Source organism: Anabrus simplex, chromosome 1, assembly GCF_040414725.1.
Source record: "Anabrus simplex isolate iqAnaSimp1 chromosome 1, ASM4041472v1, whole genome shotgun sequence".
Lineage (NCBI taxonomy): Eukaryota > Metazoa > Arthropoda > Insecta > Orthoptera > Tettigoniidae > Anabrus > Anabrus simplex.
In genome coordinates, this window is record NC_090265.1 from 941,702,468 (window position 1) to 941,724,944 (window position 22,477).

General features: G+C 39.6%; 1 protein-coding gene across 3 annotated transcripts in view; it reads right to left on the reverse strand.

Annotated features, from left to right (window-relative positions):
• mahj (LisH and WD40 domain-containing protein mahjong) overlaps positions 1 to 22,012 on the reverse strand; it is a 460,349-nt gene extending 438,337 nt beyond the window's left edge. For all 3 annotated transcript variants that reach the window (XM_067136681.2, XM_067136682.2, XM_067136683.2), the window contains exon 1: positions 21,877 to 22,012. The gene's annotated coding sequence lies outside the window, so the exon portion shown is untranslated. The remainder of the gene's footprint in view (positions 1 to 21,876) is intronic.
• Between the last annotated feature and the right edge of the window lie 465 nt (positions 22,013 to 22,477).

Below are 22,477 nucleotides of genomic sequence, written 5' to 3' on the forward strand. Positions count from 1 at the left end.
GACGTCCAAAACACAGTAATATCTTCATAATGATGAAAATTTGGCTAAAATTTTAACACAAGAAGTCAATTAACAATTGTTTTTATAAATTAGAACATGAAAAAAATTTTGTCTTGCAGGAGTTCTTTCACATATACCGACACAAGGCTGAGCCAGGATCGAACCTGCCAAGATGGGATCAGAAGTCCGGCGCCTCAGCCCAGCTAAAAAAAAAAATATTATAATTCAGTAATGCTTATGGCCATTAAAAAATACATGTTTAGTACTCAGTCTGAAGGCTGATTAGATACTCAACAGCTTTTCTATCAGCTGTCACTGAAAGCTTGGGCTTTACTAACGAGGCATACTAGGGAAATGAGAGTTAGGTAGTTTTCTATTGCTTTCCTCGCCATGCCAGAAGGTACTAATATATATCAGTCTGTACAGCCCAGTCAAATATGGCACTAACCGACCCTATGAGGGACTCTTGGAGCGTGGACTTTTGGTATTGTTTAGTAGTTAGGAGGATTACACTAAGTTGAGAATAAGAATGTTATTGGTTTTACGTCCCACTAACTACTTTTACACTTTTAGGAGATGCCGAGGTGTCAAATTTAGTCACACAGGAGTTCTTCTACACGTCAGTAAATCTACAGACACGAGGCTAACATATTTAAGCACCTTCAAATACCACAGGACCGAGCCAGGATCAAACCTGCCAAGTTGAGGTCAGAAGGCCAGCGCCTCAACCATCTCAGCCTGGCAGGAATGTTCAGCAGGTTTTAGTTTCAAAAGGAGATTGGTTTGAGTTGTGAGTGGTATAGACCGCTTCTGATGAGGTTCGAAGGTGGGTCCTTGGGTTCAGAAGGTGCAATGCCAGGTGTTGGACGGTGGGGAACGTCTATCTGGGAGGTTTCCAGTATTTGGAGGGAGAGGCCAGAACGTGCCCAGGGGTTCTGGCTGCTGGACTATTGTTGGTTTAGGACAGTTTGTCAAAGTAGTAGTTGAGTTTGCAGCTGGTTGATGGTTGTGGACTCAATTTTGTTTGTGGTTGATTGTACTTCACTCGTGGTGGTCAAACTCACTTCCAGACCGGACAGTGTATGATTACTTATTGCCTCAGTTGTGACAGGGCTAGGTTTTACAGCGACCAATGCCATAGACAAATCACGATCCCAGGACACTATGCAGTTAGACAGAATTTGCTTTGCTGCCACTAAAGCGGCAAATTAATCACAGTAGTGTCACTGCGAAGGTAGCAGCAGTGATGGAGGTTTGCTCTGGCTTCTCATGGTTGAGTCTGTCTTGGCTGGGTGCAATGCAAAAAATCTGCTGCTCTGCCAATACGTATGTGGGTTGTCCCCATTGATCATGTCAGCAGTTAGTTCATTAATACCTGCCACCTTGGCTCTATTCATGTTCTTTTATGGAATTTTCCTTTTCCTATCAATGGATCTTCTCTGTCTTCATGGTTTGCTCTGATCCATGAACTTGATTAACACCATCATACAGCTTTTCATCACTGGGATCACTGTCTTTTCATGTGATTGTTCTAACTCCCTATTTTTATTTGTTTTACCTACTATATTGATTGTAGAGTCAATAAAATTCTTCTCAAATTTGTTCCATCCATCTACTCCTGATTCAAAGTCACATTTCAGTAGCTGGTCACAGACTTCCCTTGGATATTAGATTTTTTCCCTCCAGTTTTTTATTCTCCTAATTTGATCTTAGGTTTAAGCCTTCTTCAATTTGATTTCTTCAAGAGTGACTATTAATAACCTGTAGTCACTGCCCAAGCTTTCTTCAAGCAGTTCTCAGATCACCAATAAGGGCCTGCATCTCTTATCCGGGATAATATTATTGCTCATATACTTTTGTTCCCTATTTCAACTGTATCCTGTAATTTTACAGTTCAGCAGCTTCTAAAACCATGTATTGTTATGAACTGGTTGTTTTTTAAACAAAAATCAAGAACACACTTATCTTCTTGGTTCCTGTACATACAGTCATAAGCAGGGTATCCTTGATATTTTAAGCTGAGGGATTTCTGTCGTCAGTCCTCTTTAACGATGAAGCAACCTTACCAGAAATGGCATATCTTCATCTGTAGGCTACAGAAAATCCCTGGGGAATGGTTAAAGCGTCTCCCCAGCATCGGTTCAGCATCAATGTTTGGGCAGGGATTCTTGGCAAACACATACTTGCACCAGTTATTATTCCACAACGCCTCAACGGAGGAACGTACCTGGACTTCCTGCAGAATACTCAGCCTGGATTGCTTGAGAATGTGCCCTTGGCAAGAAGACAGTTTATGTGGTTTCTGCACGATGGAGCACCACCCCACTCCCACAATACAATTCGCCAACACCTCAACATCATCTTCCCCAGGCATTGGATAGGACGCAGAGGCCCTGCTGCATGACCTCCTAGATCACTGGACTTAAACCCCCTGGATTTTTACCACTGGGGACATCTGAAAAGCATTGTGTACGCTGAACCAGTTCCTGATTTGCAGACCCTTCAACAGCGTGTTCACGACGCCTGAGACACTATTCGGCAAGAGGCCGGAATGTGCGAAAGAGTGAGGCAATCCATGATACGTCTGAACGCGTGAATTTCAGCACACTTTGAACATCTGCTGTGATGTGGATGCGATTCAGCTATGTACTGTGTTCCGGGACTATTTGATGTCGTTGCACGCACACCGCCCATCTCCGGACACATGTTCGTAGGAAATTTTTTCCTCCATTTCCAGCCAGGAACAAGTCCCTGCAGTTTGTTGGTTTTATTAAAGTTCACCCTGTATATATATATCAATGATGTGTGTAAAGAAGTGGAATCAGAGATAAGGCTTATTGCAGACGATGTTATTCTGTATGGAGTAATAAATAAGTTACAAGATTGTGAGCAACTGCAAAATGATCTTGATAATGTTGTGAGATGGACAGTAGGCAATGGTATGATGATAAACGGGGTTAAAAGTCAGGTTGCGAGTTTCACACATAGGAAAGGTCCTCTCAGTTTTAATTACTGCGTTGATGGGGTGAATGTTCCCTTTGGAGTTCATTTAAAGTACCTAGGTCTTAATATAAGGAAAGATCTTCATTGGGGTAATCACATAAATATGATTGTAAAAAAGGGTACAAATCTCTGCACATGGTTATGAGGGTATTTAGGGGTTGTAGAAAGGATATAAAGGAGAGGCATATAAGTCTCTGGTAGGACCCCAACTACAGTATGGTTCCAGTGTATGGGACCCTCACCAGGATTACTTGATTCAAGAACTGGAAAAAATCCAAAGAAAAGCAGCTCGATTTGTTCTGGATGATTTCTGACAAAAGAGTAGCATTACAAAAATGCTGCAATGTTTAGGCTGGGAAGACTTGGGAGAAAGGAGACGAGCTGCTCGACCAGGTTCCCTATGGGAATCAACATCTATATCATCACAAGTGGTATGTTCCGAGCTGTCAGTGGAGAGATGGCGTGGAATGACATCAATAGACGAATAAGTTTGAGTGGTGTCTTTAAAAGTAGGAAAGATCACAATATGAAGATAAATTGGAATTCAAGAGGACAAATGGGGGAAATATTTGTTTATAGGAAGGGGAGTTAGGGATTGGAATAACTTACCAAGAGCGATGTTCAATAAATTTCCAATTTCTTTGCAATCATTTAAGAAAAGGCTAGGAAAACAACAGATAGGGAATCTGCCACCTGGGCGACTGCCCTAAATGCAGATCAGTAGTGATTGATTGATAACAATGACCCACAAAACACGAACATTTCTATGGCCACCTTTCCATCATTTAAATATGAGTATGTTGTCGTCTGAAGAGAAAGAAGTTTATTTTAATGTCAGAAAAGATATTTGAGAAGGTAAAACTGTTAAATCATGCAGTTTAAATAGTATGTAAAGGAACAGTAACGATATTTGTATAACTTTTTTTGTTTTGTTTTCTGCTATTTGCTTTACGTCGCACCGACACACACAGGTCTTGTGGCGAAGATGGGACAGGAAAGGGCTAGGAATGGGAAGGAAGCGGCCGTGGCCTTAATTAGGGTACAGCCCCAACATTTGCCTGGTGTGAAAACGGGGGTTCGAACCCACTCTCCCGAATACTGGATACTGCCTGCACTTAAGCGACAGCAGCTATCGAGCTCGGTATATAACTCATATGTTAAATGTAATATTCAGAAAATGAAACAGAAGAACCGTCAAAGAAAAGAAGTCTAACTGAACCCGACTTTGACGAGTGGCTTCCGGTTCCTGCAGGAAGGGATGAAAGCTGATATATTTCTGCAGCCATTGACATTAATATCGCAGAAAAAGAAGTTATTTCCTGGTTGGGAAAACATGAACACGAGTACCCAAAATTAGCAATACTGGCCAAAAGATTTCTTTGTATTCCAGCCATCATTACTTTCAGCAAAAGGAACTTTAGTAAGGCAGGCATTGTTGTACAAAAGAGAAGAACGTGGTTATCTCCGGAAACCGTGGATGCCATTCTCATCGTGTGTCTAGAATCGGTATGTTTCTGTACCATTTCTCTCCGTATTTTGTAGCTGTGAGCTCCATGTTATTGCTTACGACAGTTACAATATGTTAATACAGAAGCAGATTTTAGGTTTCTCAGGAAATATAATTATATTTCCTGTATATAATAGAGTGCTAATATTATTTTATGTTTCTTTCCTAGGGTTCATATGTTCAACTGTTCGTTTTATATATTTATGCGTGAAGCTGAGAAGATAAATACTCGTTTTTCGTTTATAATGTCGGATCTAATTCACTTTTAAGAAAGGTTTGTTGGAGTTAATGCCTCCCTTTGTTATTTTATTTTGTATTCCTGTAGCTCTATGAAACATACTTTTGCTTAGGCCTACGATAGTTGCAACGAATTGAGCGTAACGTATATTTTTCAGAACGCAAGTAATTTAGTCCCCTATTTAGCAGCAATTTTCGGTGCTAAAATATATACTGCTTTTTTTCTTCAGTTTACACATTTACTTGTTCGTTTTAGATGTTTGTATATACAGTTGTGAATAACAATACGCTATTTATCATTTACGGTATTATATGTAATCCTTTCTGAAGAAGACTCAGTGGAATTGTACTTGGAGTTTACGAGAATATCATCCATTGAATGAAACTGTCTATATTACTTGCATTCCAATTCTTGCCACCTGAAGCGAGCTCCTCTCTCAATACGCCCCCCTTACATTGACCTTCGGGTGGGTAGCTCACTCACAACCAGCATTCGACAGTGTGACTCCCGCCTGTTGCAAATGTTTCTCCAGGTACTGGCGGGTGCGTGTATCAGCTGCCTTTGCCATTCTCTAATTTGTACATACATTTCATCACCACGGCACCAGGTGCAGATAGGTAACACTTCGACTAACATGCCTTCTTCACTGATAGATGCAGAACTTGTCTGACACCACTTAATCATCAGAGGAAAGTGAGGAGAGAGCAAGGTAACATCACACAGCTCATAAACACACCACTACATGTCCAGCAGAGAGAAGAATCTTTCCTATTCTGGGCCGGCATTATGTATGGATGTAGGACACCACTCATCATTGAGGGCACTATTGCAAGTGTATAATATCAGGACTGAAATACGCTGGCATGAATCCAGTTAAACAAACCTGTGGTCCGGTGAAATAGCCAGCATGAAGACGCAGGAACCTATCTCTCCCCCTGAACGACCTCTGGAGTTCTGCTGTCGAAGCATGGGACAAGATGGAGCAGGACAGCCTCAACTGCCAGGTAGGCAGCATAATCAAAGCATGTCTCAATACACAGTATGGAGTAACACCACATGAAGATGCAGATTGTAATTTCCAGGTTTGTTAAACAGATGCTCTTTGTCAAATAAGGTGTTGTGTTTTTCATACGTTTGTGTGTATTCTTCAAAGCAATCAAGTTTTCCTTAACAGAAAATGTGTATGTTTCTCCCATACTTTCCAATGGGTCACAAGCAGCCTAGTATCTTAGCAATTCACAAGGTGCAAAACCTTTTTGACATGTGTAGCTGTCTCTTCTGTCGATCCAGGATTTATCCTGAAGTAGAAATTCCTTTAACACATCAGAATACGAATCATAACTAGCTAGCATGAAGCCTAGACATCAATCCCATGTGGTTAGGGGCACGGAGTTGTGAGCTTTGCATCTGGGGGACAGTGGGTTCGAACCCCACTGTCGGCAGCCCTGAAAATGGTTTTTGTGGGTTTCCCATTTTCATACCAGGCAAATGCTGGGGCTCTACCTTAATTAAGGCCACGGCCACTTCAATCCCACTCCTATGCCTTTCCTATACCATCATTGCCAGTGCGACGTAAAACAAATTGCAAAAACACCTTATGGGATATGCTTCGGTAAGATGTCTAACATTAAAATTTTGACACCCCAAACAAAATGAGACCAACATTACTGAAGGAGTGGATGCACCAACCCCAGAAAACAATCCAGGACCTTGTGAATAGCAAGTCGCAGTGCACGGATTCTGTGATCATCGCTAGAGATGGAAAAAATCTATACTAGTGTGAGGAAAGTAATCAGTGACAGCAAGAGAATGCTCGGTTGCAATATTGTGAATTACTTTAATTCAATTATATTCACTGAAATTGCAAACATTTGAAACTCTTAGGAAAAAGTCCCAAAATATTTTTAAAAACTTAACACTGAACTTCGTGACGATTAAAATAATGTGCACTGGGCACAGTTAATACGAGTGATGTGTAATCAATGAAAAACATGGTTCCAGGAAAAGAAATAAAACATTTAAAAAATTGAAATGATATTTTCTGCCAATCCCTCCAATCCCCATGACACTACAGCCCTTGGATGGCCTTGGCCTACCAAACGACCGCTGCTCAGCCCGAAGACCTGAAAATTACGAGGAGTCATGTGGTCAGCACAACGAATCATCTTGGCCGTTATTCTTGGCTTTTGATACTGGGCCGCAATCTCACTGTCAGATAGCTCCTCAATTCTAATCACGTAGGCTGAGTGGACCTCGAACCAGCCCTCAGGTCCAGGTAAAAATCCTTGCCAGGAATCGAACTCGGAGCCTCCGGGTAAGAGGCATGCACACTACCCCTACACCACGGGGTCGGCTTTTCTGCCGATCACTATAGTTAATTTGTTCCATTTCCAGTTTATATGTATCCATCTGTCTACCAAATACATCAAAATTTTCCTCCATTGCTTTCAATTTTCGAGCTGCACAATGTTCCTGAATCTGAACTAGACAAGATATTAGGTTTCACTAAACTACTAGGAATTGTTCTAAATATTGGAACTATTACGCTTTGGAGAACTCACTAAAATTTCTCAGTTTTAACCATGACGAGAAATTCTGCTTTTCTGATGCAGATATAACCTAAAAGGTTCAGTTTGTTTTGACCACTATTGTCAGACATTTTTTATCCAGTCTCCCTCTTAATACCTTCTCTAATGAAGAAATGTACAATGAAACTTCTGTGGCTGATTTATCATCCATCTCTTTCATTTGTATTGTTTCTTTGAACACTTGAATTTGATGCATTACAAATACAAACAAAGTGCTGTTCAAAACAGAAGTAAAAGCATATCAAGAATATCGAAGATCAATATTAGTGCCAGCCCTAACTACAAGAAACTAGTGTTTCCATGGAAGACAATCCACAACAGTTTGTAAACAATTGTGCAAGAACTGCACACTGCAACAAAACCAAATTAATTCCTTACACAACTTAGACTGAAGCCTGTGCCGTACATTATATTTTCACACCTGTTGACACCACCGAAATTTGTGTTAGTGTTGTCAACATAAAGTAATACAATCTCACCTTGAAAACAAGTGAATTTCACCTCTTTTAACAGTGAACATGGTAGTTCAGAGATCTTACATGACAATGAAGCAAATTCCGAGTTAATAATATTATTAGCTTCGAAGTGGCATGATCAGTTGATGTGACGGACGAAATTTTCCTAACTGATCTGTTGCTTCACCTGCCATTGGAAATGAAATGGAAGGCTGTCCCTAACATGGAGAACAGATGCCTTTGGCAGCCACTCCTAATCTGGAGTGCAGAGACACTGCCTGATGAATTCTACTGACATTTCCTCCACCAAGCTTCCATCATCATCCTAAACAAACTCATTCGCCATAAGCTATAGGGTTCCCTTAGAGCGTCAGGTTATTTATAGATGCCCAATACTTCGGTATCAAGCCTTAATACAACAGTTCTTCCTCTGAAAAAAAAAAAAAACACCACCATTGCCTTATGAACGTAGCAGGAAATCTTGGTCAGTGGTTACTTGACTGGCTAAAAGAAGACGTGTCACATCCCTCATAATACCCTTGATTGAAAGAAGTGGTGATTGTCATTATTGGGAAGAAAACATCCCACTAACATAGAAAAAACTTTGCAGACTACTTTGTGGGTGACTGATTCTTAATGTAGCATTAGAACAGAATTTTAAATCTTATTCCACACCCTGCACAGAAAATGATGCTAGCATGTTACAATACAACAGTGCAGAATATTTTGGTTCATGATTTTTTTAACATAAATTTTTATGTGCAGTCATTTGATCAGAAGCTATGCCAGTGATTAGCATTGTGATATGCGAACACACCTTGAGTAGTGTAAACTTAAGTCATCATGCTTGTTCACAAAAAATGTTACAATGGAGGAGCTAGAACTTTATGGTGAAGCTGGGGTTCTAGGTGATGATATTCGTACCTATTTCTGACCAGCTACTCAATACTAAACAAATATTTCCATTAGTAATTACTATTGAGATTATATGGGGAACACGCAAGGAGCCTCCCCGAAGATTGCTAAATAAGGCATTCGGGTGTTCCCTGGGCAACGGTGGTACACCGGCTGATTCTTCCACGAAGGCGCTGCTACACAGTAACAAGCAGATGATAGCAAGTACTAAGTCCACTAACAGTCCTTTTCAGGACCAACCAGAACACATGTCGATCAGACTTGGTAACAACCTCCGTATTTGTCACTTAAATATTGAATCAATATCACCACCAAAGAGTCAGTATCTGTCTCGCCTTATGCTGGAGAACAACGTGGATTTGATAGCACTACAGGAAACACACACCAGTGACAGTGAAGATCTCTTCAGAAGAGGAAAAATAGGTGAGTACAATCTTGTTGGGGCAATCAATGATGAACGTTATGGGATCGCAACTAACATCAGATCCCAATTAACTGATTGTAAAGTTGTTTGTGAAGACAGCTCAACAGATATCTTTGTCCTGGCAGTGGAAATCTCAGGCATTACTGTTGTGAATGTCTATTAACCACCAGGAGTCAGTTGGTCTAGCCCTTCCTTAAAAGTTTTTGATCACCCTGTTTTGTACATCGGAGATTTGAATAGTCACAGCCCAGCATGGGGATACGAATTCGAAGATGACAATGGGTCCAACCTAAATAACTGGATTGAAGCAAACTCCCTACAACTCGTCCACAATGCTAAACACATCCTGGCACATTCCATTCTGGCAGATGGCAAAAGGATTATTCTCCTGACCTGTGCATAGTGCCACAGTCAACTTCTGAGAATCAACACATGGTACAACGAAAGGTCATCAGTTCCTTTCCTCACAGTCAACACAGACCAGTTATTATTCACTATGGCACTGAGATCCCTCTTGTGCCTTTAGTACCACAATCTCGTTGGAATTTTCGACTAGCAAAGTGGGATAAATTTGCAAAAGGGCTTGATAACACTATACAGTGGATACAAACAGTTCCTGAAAATTACAGTAGATTTGTCAACACCATAAAAGCTAATGCTACGAAGTTCATTTCCTGGGGATATCATAAGACATATATACCAGGATGGTCAGAAGAATGTAATCAGCTCTACACCGAATATCAGAACTCTCCTAATAAAACGACAGTTGATGAGTTGCTAAGGGCTATAAATAAATCTAGGAGACAGAAATGGCACAGAACTACGGCAGAGATGGACTTCACACACTCTAGTTGAAAAGCCTGGAACCTCATAAGAAAACTTCGTAGTGACCGTACCACGAAATGCAGCAGTTGGCCAATGAACCCAAACACCATTGCCTCCAGACTGACACAAATCTCTAGTGCGAAGATGGATAAGGTACACGCAAGAAGTGTTAAGAAGCAACTAAGAACGAGAAGATCACAGTTGACATCCCATCCGGAGTATTCCTGTGACTTCAGTACTGAAGAACTGGACAAGGCTCTATCCAAGATAAAGATAAATAAAGCTGCTGGTCTGGATGAAATCTATCCTAAGTTTCTGAAGGCCATAGGCCCTGGCACAAAACACTGGCTAGTCAACTTCAATGAAATTCTACGAACTGGTAAATTACCTAAGTTGTTAAAACAAGCCAAAGTAATTGCTGTCTTGAAACCAGGAAAGGAAGGAACGGATGCTTCACATTATCAACCAATTTCACTCCTTAGCGTAATGTGCAAGATGCTTGAAAGAATGATACTTAACCATATCCAGGAGGCAATAGGAAGAGTCATCCCAGTTGAACAAGGGGGTTTCAGAAAGAATCGTAGTTGTTGTAATCAGGTGTTAACACTGACAACACAGATTGAAGCAGGATTCCAGAAAAGACTGAAGACTGCTGCAGCTTTTGTCGACCTCACATCAGCCTATGACGTGGTCTGGAGAGAGGGACCGTTGCTCAAGTTTGTTCACGTCATCCCTTGTCAGAAGCTAGCATGCTTACTAAACAACGTTATCCAACCCTCGACTTCTTGTATTTCTGAACGGTGAAAAAAGCAGGTAGAGATCTCTAATAATGGTTTACCTCAAGGGTCAGTATTACCTCCCATTCTATTCAATCTTTACATCCACGACCTGCCAAGAACAATTTCAAAGAAGATACAGTTTGCAGACAATCTAGCTTTAATTACTCAGAGTACAGATTTGGCACTCTGTGAGGCTGTACTTACAGAGGACCTAGCTACCATGTGCGACTATTTTCACAAATGAAGACTCCACCCAAATCCTAGTAAAACGGAAGTAACAGCATTCCACTTGCATAACATGGAAGCTAATCAGAAGCTACATGTGGTTTTTAACGGAACATAAGTCTCCCACAACTTCTTACCAAAATATCTGGGTGTCACACTGGATCAATCCTTGTTGTTCAAACAGCATTGCTTGAATCTGTGTAAGAAGCTGAGTACAAGAGTAAATCTGCTGCATAAACCAGCAGGCAGCAACTGAGGTGCAGATGCAAATTCTCTTCGCACTGCTTCACTTTCTCTAGCATACTCGGCTGGTGAGTACTGCGCTCCTGTGTGGGAAAACAGCATACATTCGAGCAAGATTGACGTACAGATCTATGAAACCATGAGAGTTGTTACTGGTACAGTGAGATCCACTTCTACTCAGTGGCTGCCTGTTTTAGCAAACATATGCTCCTCCAGATCTGAGGAGAAAAGCAGCGAAAGTACAGTTGCTTAAGAAGACCTTTGCATACAGGAACTCACTCTTGTTCAATGCCTTACGAGATCCACCTGTGATGATGTTAAAATCCCAGAATCTACTCTGGACAGATCTACAGTCCTATGAAAAATTCAGTGTAATAGCAGAATGGAGACAGCGATGGGAACAATGTCCACCCACCAACGCCTTTCTGATTAAAGACCCAACGAAAAAAGTGCCAGGTTTCAATCTTCCTCAACATGAGTGGTCAAACCTCAACCGTTTCAAAACAGGCCACGGCAGGTGCTGATATATGATGATAAAGTGGGGATATTGTGAAAGTGCTGCGTGTGAGTGTGGTGCTAAGAAGCAGACACTGCTTCATGTCGTTGAGAGCTGTCCACTGTCAGCATTTAAGGACGGTTTACAGGCTCTGCATGAATTGACACCAAGTGCAGTGGACTGGTTGTCGAAGCTGGACATTAAAGTTTAATTACTTCTTTATTTTAATTTATATGTTAACTGTATATTTTTACACATTAGGCCTATGCTTGCAAATGCCATATGATGATAATAACAACAATAATAATAATTGAGATTATAATTCGACTTACTCAATGCACTCACTCATTCATTCGTTTATTCAACCATATCATTTGTTTTGCAAAATTTTGCCATCTTTGCTAAAGGCAAAATGGCTGAGTGGTTCAGACAGTTGAGGCGCTGGCCTTCTGACCCCAACTTGGCAGGTTGGATTCTGGCTCAGTCCGGCGGTATTTGAAAGTGCTCAAATACGTCAGCCTCGTGTCGGTAGATTTACTGGCACGTAAAAGAACTCCTGCGGGACTAAATTCTGGCACCCCGGCATCTCCAAAAACTGTAAAAGTAGTTAGTGGGACGTAAAGCCAATAACATTATTAAAGGTAATATATAATCTTACACTGGTAAGTAATTAGACAGAAGTAAAATAACACAAAAATAAATGTAGCATGTGCATTAAGTGTTGTCTGTATAAGCCATACGCTAAATAATAATTTGGTTGAGAAAATGAAATGTAAACAGTTACAGCACTACCAGGCAAGGCACTTGATGGGAGACCACAGAATAGTGGTAGCAAAATTGAAAGTAGGTAAAATTGTGAGAGTAAAAAAAAAATAAGACAGAAGAAAATAAAAGTATGGAAATTAAAAGAACTCAGGAGAAATGTCCGGAGAAATTAAAACAGCACATCCCTATAACAGAAATAGAAAGTGTAGAAGAAGAATGGACCAAATTAAAACACACATTTGTAAGCTGTACAGAGAAGATTTGTGCAGACCTTCAGAAAGAGTGAAGGAAAAATGGAATAAAAATGTGAAGGAGGTTGTTAAACAAAAGAAGAAAGCTTGGCAAGAATGAGAATAGAGATAGGAAAGAAGGAAGTAAGATTATCAGGAATTTTCAATTCAATTTTACTTACTTTTAAAAGTAAAAGTGGTAAATGAGGGGGGAAAATGTTGGGAGAGATTCACACAAGAGTTGGAAAAGGATGTATGGATTGAAAAAATATATATCTACACAAAACAAGTGAAGGAAGAGAATAGAAATGTAATAATAGACCCAGAGGAGATAAGGAATAGATGGAAAGATTATTTCTAGAAACTCCTGAATGTGAGAAGTGATGCAGAAGAGAGTGTAGTGGTAAATGAGGATGATCCAGAAATGGACAGTGATATTGCAATGGCAAAGATGGAAATAACCATTAAATAAAAACAGGAAATATAGCAGGGATGGATGAAATATGTGTGGAAATAATAAAGGTATACAATGGTTATACAGGCTGCTAAGGTGTAAGTTATATGGAAGAAAAAGCAAGTACCTGGTGATTGGTGTAAAGGTGTAATAATACCAGTATTTAAGAAAGGTGACAGGAAGGTACATAACAATTAACGAAGAACAACACTGTTGTCACAAGTAGACAAAATATTGGAGAGAATAATAGAGAGGAGGATGAGAGGAAGGAAGGAAAGATGATGATGAGGGTGATATTTGTTGCTTAAAGGGGCCTAACAGCTAGGTCATCGGCCCTTAATGGTACAAGGTGAATGAAGCGAAAATTAAAATATCAAAATGTATCCAATGATTAGAATCTAAAACAAATGATTATGAAAAATGATCCTGACACAAAAACAATCTGTGAATCCAATTCACAATGCGTTAATTACTGGGATGATACTCATTTTATAAAGGGCCCCAAATTAAAACCTGTGGTACTAATCACGGGCGTATTGCTTATAAAGTGGTATTACTCACAGGTAACGCAGACCCATTCTGAACACAGTGGAACCAACCAGTGGAATACACGTGATAGAGCTTTCTTAAGAAAAAAACATTTGCTCACTTCAAACATTGATTTAGGAATTAGGAGGACGTTTCTGAAGACTCATCTGGAGCATGGCACTGTATGGAAGTGAAACATCGACGATAACTAGCTCAGAAAGAAAGAGAATAGAAGCTTCTGAAATGTGGTGTTACAGAAGAATGCTGAAGGTGAGATGGATAGATCGAATCACAAATGAAGAGATACTGAATCAAATTGGTGAGAGGAGATCGTTGTGGCTAAATTTGACAAGAAGAAGAGATAGAATGATAGGACACATCTTAAGACACCCAGGACTTGTTCAGTTGGTTCTTGAAGGAAGTGTAGGCAGCAAGAACAGAAGGGGTAGATCAAGATATGAATATGACAAGCAGATTACAGCAAATGTAGGATGAAGAAATAAAAAGGTTAGCACAGGATAGGGTAGCATGGAGGGCTGCATCAAACCAGTCTATGGACTGATGACTCAAAAAACAACAACAAGAAATATGGTACAAAAATCAGTGTGGAGAAGAGCAAAACAATGGTGATGACAAGAGGGAAAGAGAAGGAATCTTTAGTATCAGGGGAAAAAACCTTGAGGTTGTTGAATACTTCAAACATCTGGGAAGTAAAATAATGCAAGATGCAAGGTTGGATAAGGAGATAAGCAGGAGGGTGCAAGCGGGAAATACGTTCTACTAGAATGGAAGAACCTGGTGTGGTATTGAGAAGTTTCTATGAAATGTAAAGAGATAATGTACAAGATGTACTACATTCCTATATTAACATATGCATCAGTGATTTGGACTCTGACAGCAAGAAATTAAGAGTAAAATTCAGACCAGTGAGATGAAATTCCTGAGTAGTATGGTAGGGAAGACAAGGAAGACAGAGTAAGAAATGTTGAGGTCAGAAAAGAGATAGGGGTAGAAAATTGGAGCAATAGGATAAAGAAGAATAAAATGAGATGGTCTGGACATGTTATGAGGATGGAGGAGGGAAAGGTACCAAAACAAGTGTTGGAGACAAAAATAGAAGGAAAGAGGGAGGCCCAGAGCAAGATGGATGGACTCTGTCAAGAAGAGTATTAGAAACAGAAGACTGGATTGGAATACAATTACTGAAGAGGAGTGGTGGAAGGAGAGGCAATGGTTGAGAAGTGTTCATCAGACCCTGACCTGGCAGGAGCTGAACAAGCGGCAGTGAAAATGACGATGATTAGCTCAGTAGCTCAGCTACTGCTTTTACACATGGAAAGCTAAGATTCAAATCGCAATTGATTCTGAGTTGAGGTTTTAATCTTAAAAGTCGTGTGGCATCACGAAGAGCATCAGTAAGTTCTTGTATTGAAATGAAATATGGCTTAGGAAGAGGGCTTAAGGTGGGGCTGAAGGGTGCGGGAGAAAGTGTAATTGTCTTGGAAAAGTACCTTTGATTAAATTTAGGATTGAGTTTAGGTTGGCTGCATTATTGTTTCTGAGGAAAGTGATAAATAGATCGAAGAGTATGTTGGGTTTCTCTGAGATTTCATTGAGATTGTGACTGGCATTAAAGACAATTACACTTTCTCCCGCACCCTTCAGCCCCACCTTAAGCCCTCTTCCTAAGCCATATTTCATTTCAATACAAGAACTTACTGATTTCCATGATTATAATTTTTACAACACCCCATTTATACTTTATTCTTTGTTAAAAACCTCTTAGTATGTATATTCCTTGTATTATTAACTATTACCATAACATCTCACTTCACTTGTTATTCTTTAAAATAATACTGTCTTAGGATTTCGCCACAAATGATCTTTGCTCCAATACAGCTGATGATGACCCCTAGATGGGTCGAAACTAGTACCGTATAATTTTGTAATTTTGTGAATATATTGTATTGAAAAGGTGGAAACATTTACGTTATTATTATTATTACTTATATATTATTCTCAGTTCAATACGGACCAAAAACATGAAATTCATAACCATCCTGAATTTAATCCCGCAGGAATTCTTTTACATGCCAGTAAATCTACTGACACATGGCTGACGTATTTGAGCATCTTCAAATACCGCCGAACTGAGCCAGGATCGAACCTGCCAAGTTGGGGTCAGAAGACCAGCGCCTCAACTGTCTGAGCCACTCATCCCAGCACACATTATATTAGACAGGCAAGAATTTTTGTCACTTTTTTTTACCAAGAGACTTTCAACAATTTTTTTTTTTTTTAATTTTCAGCTCCCTGTTCGAATCATTACAAAGGAGGACCCTCATAAATCACTTTCAGCGGGTATATACTGTAAATAAAAACAGCTACAAAACATAAAACTTCGAATAATGAAAGCTACTGCGAGCAACATCCATAACAAAACATTCATACATTGTACTTATAGAACGGTATGCCCTTCAGCACTTGGTCTACAAGCTTCTTCAATGAACATTCCTCCCTTATCAGTTAACTGTGTTTTCTTCTGCTTTCAAGCCCCTCAACTAACACAGTCTTACTAGCCCGTGCACTTGCATCAATTCCTTGGCTTTCTCTCCTCTGTGACAGAATCCATTTTCAATGAACATTCCTCCCTTATCAGTTAACTGTGTTTTCTTCTGCTTTCAAGCCCCTCAACTAACACAGTCTTACTAGCCCGTGCACTTGCATCAATTCCTTGGCTTTCTCTCCTCTGTGACAGAATCCATCTCTGTCACCTAAGTAACCTAAACTCCTCCATTCATTCAATTTCAAAGCCAATACTTGAATACATGACCACAGCCCCATTCGCATTCATCAAAGTTAAATATCATCTCTTCAAGCTTATTACAAATATCCTTTGTCATTGTTCCCACCAGCACAATCATTCTTATTACTTCTATAACTATTAACACATTCCTTTTGCTCGTGTACAGCAGATCGGGGTGCTATTAACATCACACGAACAAATCCAAGGTTTTCAACGATGCAAGGATGAAAGAGGGCTCGGATTGGGAAGGTAGCATCCATGAATTGAATTAAAGTACAGACCCACCATTTGCCTGGACGGAAAATGGGAAACCATGGAAAACCTTGTTCAGGGCAGCCAACGGTGGGACTTGAACCGATCAACTACTTTATGCAATATATGAACCACGACCAATTCTCTCAGATAACCTTTCTTCTAGAAAATATTACCGATCACAACAGCAAAAGTGTTTTAATCCTTCCTTCACTCTGACCATTAAAAAAAAAATCATTTCTTGACATAAAATGACAGAACGGTTTTCAACAGGGCGGAATTATTAAACGGAGTTAGAATATTCTGAGGGTCGGGTTTAAAAGCCAGCAAATGGTTCTCTATGTAATATCTTAGAAGAAAACAACATACATCAGCATCAGTCTGTAAGCCTCTGTGAATTTACCAAACCTCGCGACAATCCTCTATTTGCAGCTAGTGCTGTGGCCTCATTTAGTTCTATACCTCTTATCATTAAATCGATATAAACCGAGTCTAACCATCATTGTCTTGGTCTCCCTCTACTTCTCTTACCCTCCATAACAGAGTCCATTATTCTCCTAGGTAACCTATCCTCCTCCATTCGCCTCACATGACCCCGTCACCGAAGCAGGTTTATGCATACAGCTTCATCCATCAAATTATTTCCTAACTGAGACTTTATCTCTTCATTCCGAGTACCCTCTTGCCATTGTTCCCACCTGTTTGTACCAGCAATCATTCTCGCTATTTTCATGTCTGTTACTTCTAACTTATGAATAAGATATCCTGAATACACCCACATAGGCTAACTAAAAATTAATCTTGAATGTAACGATATTTCTTAATGATTACAAATTTAAAAGAACTAGCCTATGCTGCATGTCATTAAGCTACACAGAATGATCTCAGACTAATCTCACACTTGTGGTACAAAAGTCATCACTGTTCTTCTATATGCCACGTGCGAATGAAGCTGTTTGGTGCCCATGGTGCCCCTAGCAGCAAGGAAAGGCAAACCTAGACGGGAGAGTAGCGAATACACGTAGTAGACAATCATTAGTCTGGGCAGCATTTCAGTGAGATTGTGAAATGGAACCCAGCTTATTTCGAGGATTCTACAGTAAGGAAAGGAGAGCAGTTGAATGACAATCCCAATGTTTTTAACGTTGAAGAAAGATCAGGAGAAATATCCAACCTGTGTTGAGGGGAGACAAATATTAATAAATCACCGTGTGTTGAGAATTGTTGCATACTACAGTGTAAGTTTAAAAGCAGAAATACGAACACTAATTTCAAAACACAGTACACTTCAAAGACATTAACACATTTTCCGTGTACAAATATTTTTCAGGCTGACTCTGATAGATGTTTGGTATCTGGGAACTGCCTATGTAAGACAGGCTTGTCAGAAAGGTGCAAGCTCATTGCTGCCTTGTGTTTATTTGTAAACACTGAGAGAGACGCTTCCAAAACAACGTACTTGCAACAATGGTAAAAAGCAATGTATGCCCGAGAACAGAAATAAAGGTGAAGAGATACAGAAGTTATAGAAACCTTTTATGATATTTTCGTCCATTGTCAATCAATTGTCCGTAATTGTCTGATTGTTAACTGGTACTGCATTGGAAGGTTAATTGGGATGCCTGCATCATTTTCTAATGAGCAAAACATGGTATTAAAATTGTTTATCTTACTAGCCCGTGCACTTGCATCAATAATCAAACGTTTATCTCACTAGCCCGTGCAACTGCGTCAATAATCAAACAGACATTAATACCTATGAAATTTTTGGCTGTGTTGTCAATGTAATGCCTTAATTTTAGTTTTTTTAAACACTCAGCAATGTTTTTTTCTAGCAATTTCCATTTACTGTTTGAATTTGATGTCAGAAGTATTTTTTTTGGCTAGTGGCTTTACGTCGCACCGACAGGTCTTATGGCTTTGATGGTATAGGAAAGGCCTAGGAGTTGGAAGGAAGCGGACGTGGCTTTAATTAAGGTACAGCACCAGCATTTGCCTTGTGTGAAAATGGGAAACCACAGAAAACCATCTTCAGGGCTGCCGATAGTGGGATTCGAGCCCACTATCTCCCAGATGCAAGCTCACAGCCGCGCGCCTCTAACCGTATGGCCAACTTGCCCGGTCAAAAGTAATCTAAGTAGCCCTACTTACACAGGGCTGCCAGAATCACTTCAAAGCATTCATTTTACAAAATGATAGATGTAAATACTGGAATCGTTCGTCTTGGTTTTTCATCCTTCGTGATTCATTTCAAAGATTTAGTCCACGCTTTCCTTCTGATCACATTTTGTCATTCGGAAACTTGAGAAAGACTTAGTTCCAGGAGGAGAGTTGCTGTATGTAAAGTTACACCCAACTCCAGGAACAATAATTGTTGTTACTGTTAGAAATAGTGGAATGACAATCAGTTTTGGACGTCATATTACGCCAGATAGAAGCTAATGTCAATGCAAACCGCATGCAACAATAGAGCAAGCAAGCACTACTCTCCCAATTAAGAACTCCACTTTTCTCACCAGGGTGCATCACCATCCATTTGCACGAGACCTATTATCAATTCTGAACATTAAAATATTCACTGTTGACACATCATCATCGCCACAGTTACTCGATTACTACTTATAATTCATATTTACCACTTTGGCTGTATTAGGTACACTTCCTGACTCAAAAAGTGATCCCCTCAGTACAAATCTGACCAAAAAGGAAGAGGGCATTGTGCAGAGATTTCTTGGATGGTTAATGTAAATAAGATTATCTCCACTTTGCCAATAAAAGGGCACACTTCTGTGCTTTAGAACCAAGTTTAAATGATAACTCACTATAAACTATTTGAAACACTGCTTGCTGCAATTTTACTATAATAGAACTACACAAGTGTATAGGCAAATATAATTATATTAACGTGTATGTTAAGTCTTAAGCCCTAAGGCTAGTTGGATCCTCAACAGCTCCGCCATCAGCTGTCTTAGATGGCCTAGGTATTACTGAAGAGGCGTACTAAGGAAATGAGGACTGAGGTACAGTGCGCGCACCTTTTAGCAATATTATTTTATACGGGGTTGAGGAGTAAGGAGGGAGCTCTCCCGGTTCCAGTAATACTGCCAACTGAATGGAAATTAAATCTGAATTAATCGATAATATGATCGATCAATATCAATTTTCTAAACATTTATTAGCTTACGCCAACAACTGTGTCACACATACATTATTTAACATTATATAGCATTTCTCGATGCGAATTTTGTTCCTAGCATGAATTCTATAGTTTGGCTTTGCTGTGTAAACAACAACAGTAATAGTATGTAAAGTACCGAGCTTGATAGCTGCAGTCGCTTAAGTGCGGCCAGTATCCAGTAATCGGGAGATAGTGGGTTCGAGCCCCACTGTCGGCAGCCCTGAAGATGGTTTTCCGTGGTTTCCCATTTTCACACTACGCAAATGCAGGGGTTGTACTTTAATTGAGGCTACGGCCGCTTCCTTCCAGTTCCTAGGCCTTTCCTATCCCATCGTTGCCATAAGACATACCTGTGTTGGTGCGACGTAAAGCAAAAAAGTACGTAAAGTGTACGCCAGATGTTGCACAGTGATGCATAAGCGATTCATGGTTTGTGTTTCAAAGGTTGCCAATACGAATCTCGAAAATAACCGAGGTCGACTGATTCAGCACTAGGGTGTGCATGTATCACTAAAAGGTGCGCGTACTACAATTGCCACAGAGCCAAAAGTTGTAATTACATATCAAACTGCCAAGCTGACTGAAATGCATGCACCAACTGACCCTTTGAGCAACATTTTCACACCATTCATACCAGGGACTGCATTACTAGCATCACTCATACCTCAGTCATTTTCATATTGTCAAAGCCAAGGATAAGACAGACAGATCAATGAAAGTAACAAAACTGGCCTAGCCCATACCAGAAGACACAGTGCACTGTAAACACTAGGCATTACATATTAACATGCAAGGCAAAAAATATTTTATTAAGACAAATCACAGTCCAGAATAAGGTAAGCAAAGTTTGACAGATATTCTTCTATGCAGGAGAAAGTTGATATTTGTGGCTCCTGCCACAGATTATTACTGTAAATACACACGAGCCTGACATTTGTTCCAAATTTATGCTCTCTATATAAGATTATATTAAAGTTTTAACTGATAAATGTTTTCTAGTGGTGAGAGTGAGTCACTAGTCCATACATTGCCAGTAAAAATGCCAATTTTTCACTTTAATAATCATAGCTACATCATGTCCCACTATAAAATTAAGATTGAGAGAATGTTTTGTTGCCATTTGTTCAGCTGTACAGCACTACTACCAAACGCCCACATATACACAAGACACACACAGCTATTGTACTTTTGCTTCATGTCATAGGCTACTGTTTACAAGAGGGCTGCTTTAGACTGATTGATACTGTCAGAGTTAATTATAGAAAACAAGAAGTAGTTACTAGATATTTACAGAATCATTGAAGAGGTATCATCTGGAGAATTAAGTATCAGGTGGAAATTAATACACTAAATTACTTTTAAAATGCCACATGAAATAAGTAATATTACTACAATCAAGTACATCTGAAGGATAGCAAAATTTATGTCGAAATGAATCGCCGAATATGCGTTATTTTTATTGCACCATATTACGTTTACCCACTGAAACCAACAAATGTACCACAACATGGACCCAACAATAACACCAATTCCAAAATTGAACGATTTCCTCAAGCATTCCACGTCAAAATACAACTAATATTAAGTTCTAAGGCCACACAATACCTGTAAAAATACTGCTGTAGCAATAATGGCCATTATAATAAATATGAGGTAAACCGGAATATACAGAACATAACCTATAAATCAAAGTGTTAATACTCATCTTACTAGTAAGACATTTCTTGATGTCTATGAACCAAATTAAAAATTCTTGACGAACTCAGTCACAAGTTCACAACAGTAAATCCCATCTGTAAGTACTGCATTCACCTTGCTCTCACCATTCACATGCCACCGACAACATTGAATGTAAACCTGCCCTTAAAAGTATAGTGATCTAGCGGCAAAACGAAATGAAGACAAAACAAAATAACGCACAGGAGATTATTCGACTTATTACACCTCAAAATAAAACGGCATTACCTTGCGCATGTGTCTTTCTTAATAAATATCCACAACACCACTGAAATGTCAATTTTCAGCTCATGCTACACTTCATAAAGCACAGAAAAAGCACATCCTTATTATTCTCCGTGCACGTCCATGTGCTTCACTGACGAGAAACGAAAGTACATGACGCGAGCAATCGCGCATCCTCCTGGCCGAATTGGGTACGACAACGAAACAACTCACTACTGAAACCGTAAAAAAACGGTGAGATATGATCTTTTGCATTGTAAATCTTAAATTTTCATCTCTTCAAGACGCGTATGGCGATGTTTCATTTAAAGGAATTTTCTGCTAAGTCATGCTTAGTCTCTTTGGAGATTAATTTCGGTTTGCGCATAGTAATATTTATTATAAAAAATAATCTGTGTGCATAATTACGTATTAAGTGTAACTACTGTGCATTGCTGTAGTTTCAGTTAGACTGTTAATCCTATTACCTTATAAATAAGACACGCCTAAATAGAAAATGTAGAATAGTTATTCTATCAGTTAGTATCTTGCTTGCATTACTGTCCTGAAATCCGTGAATAGTGTACAGTAATTCTTTCATCTGATACTTTTTTCGTACGCTTAT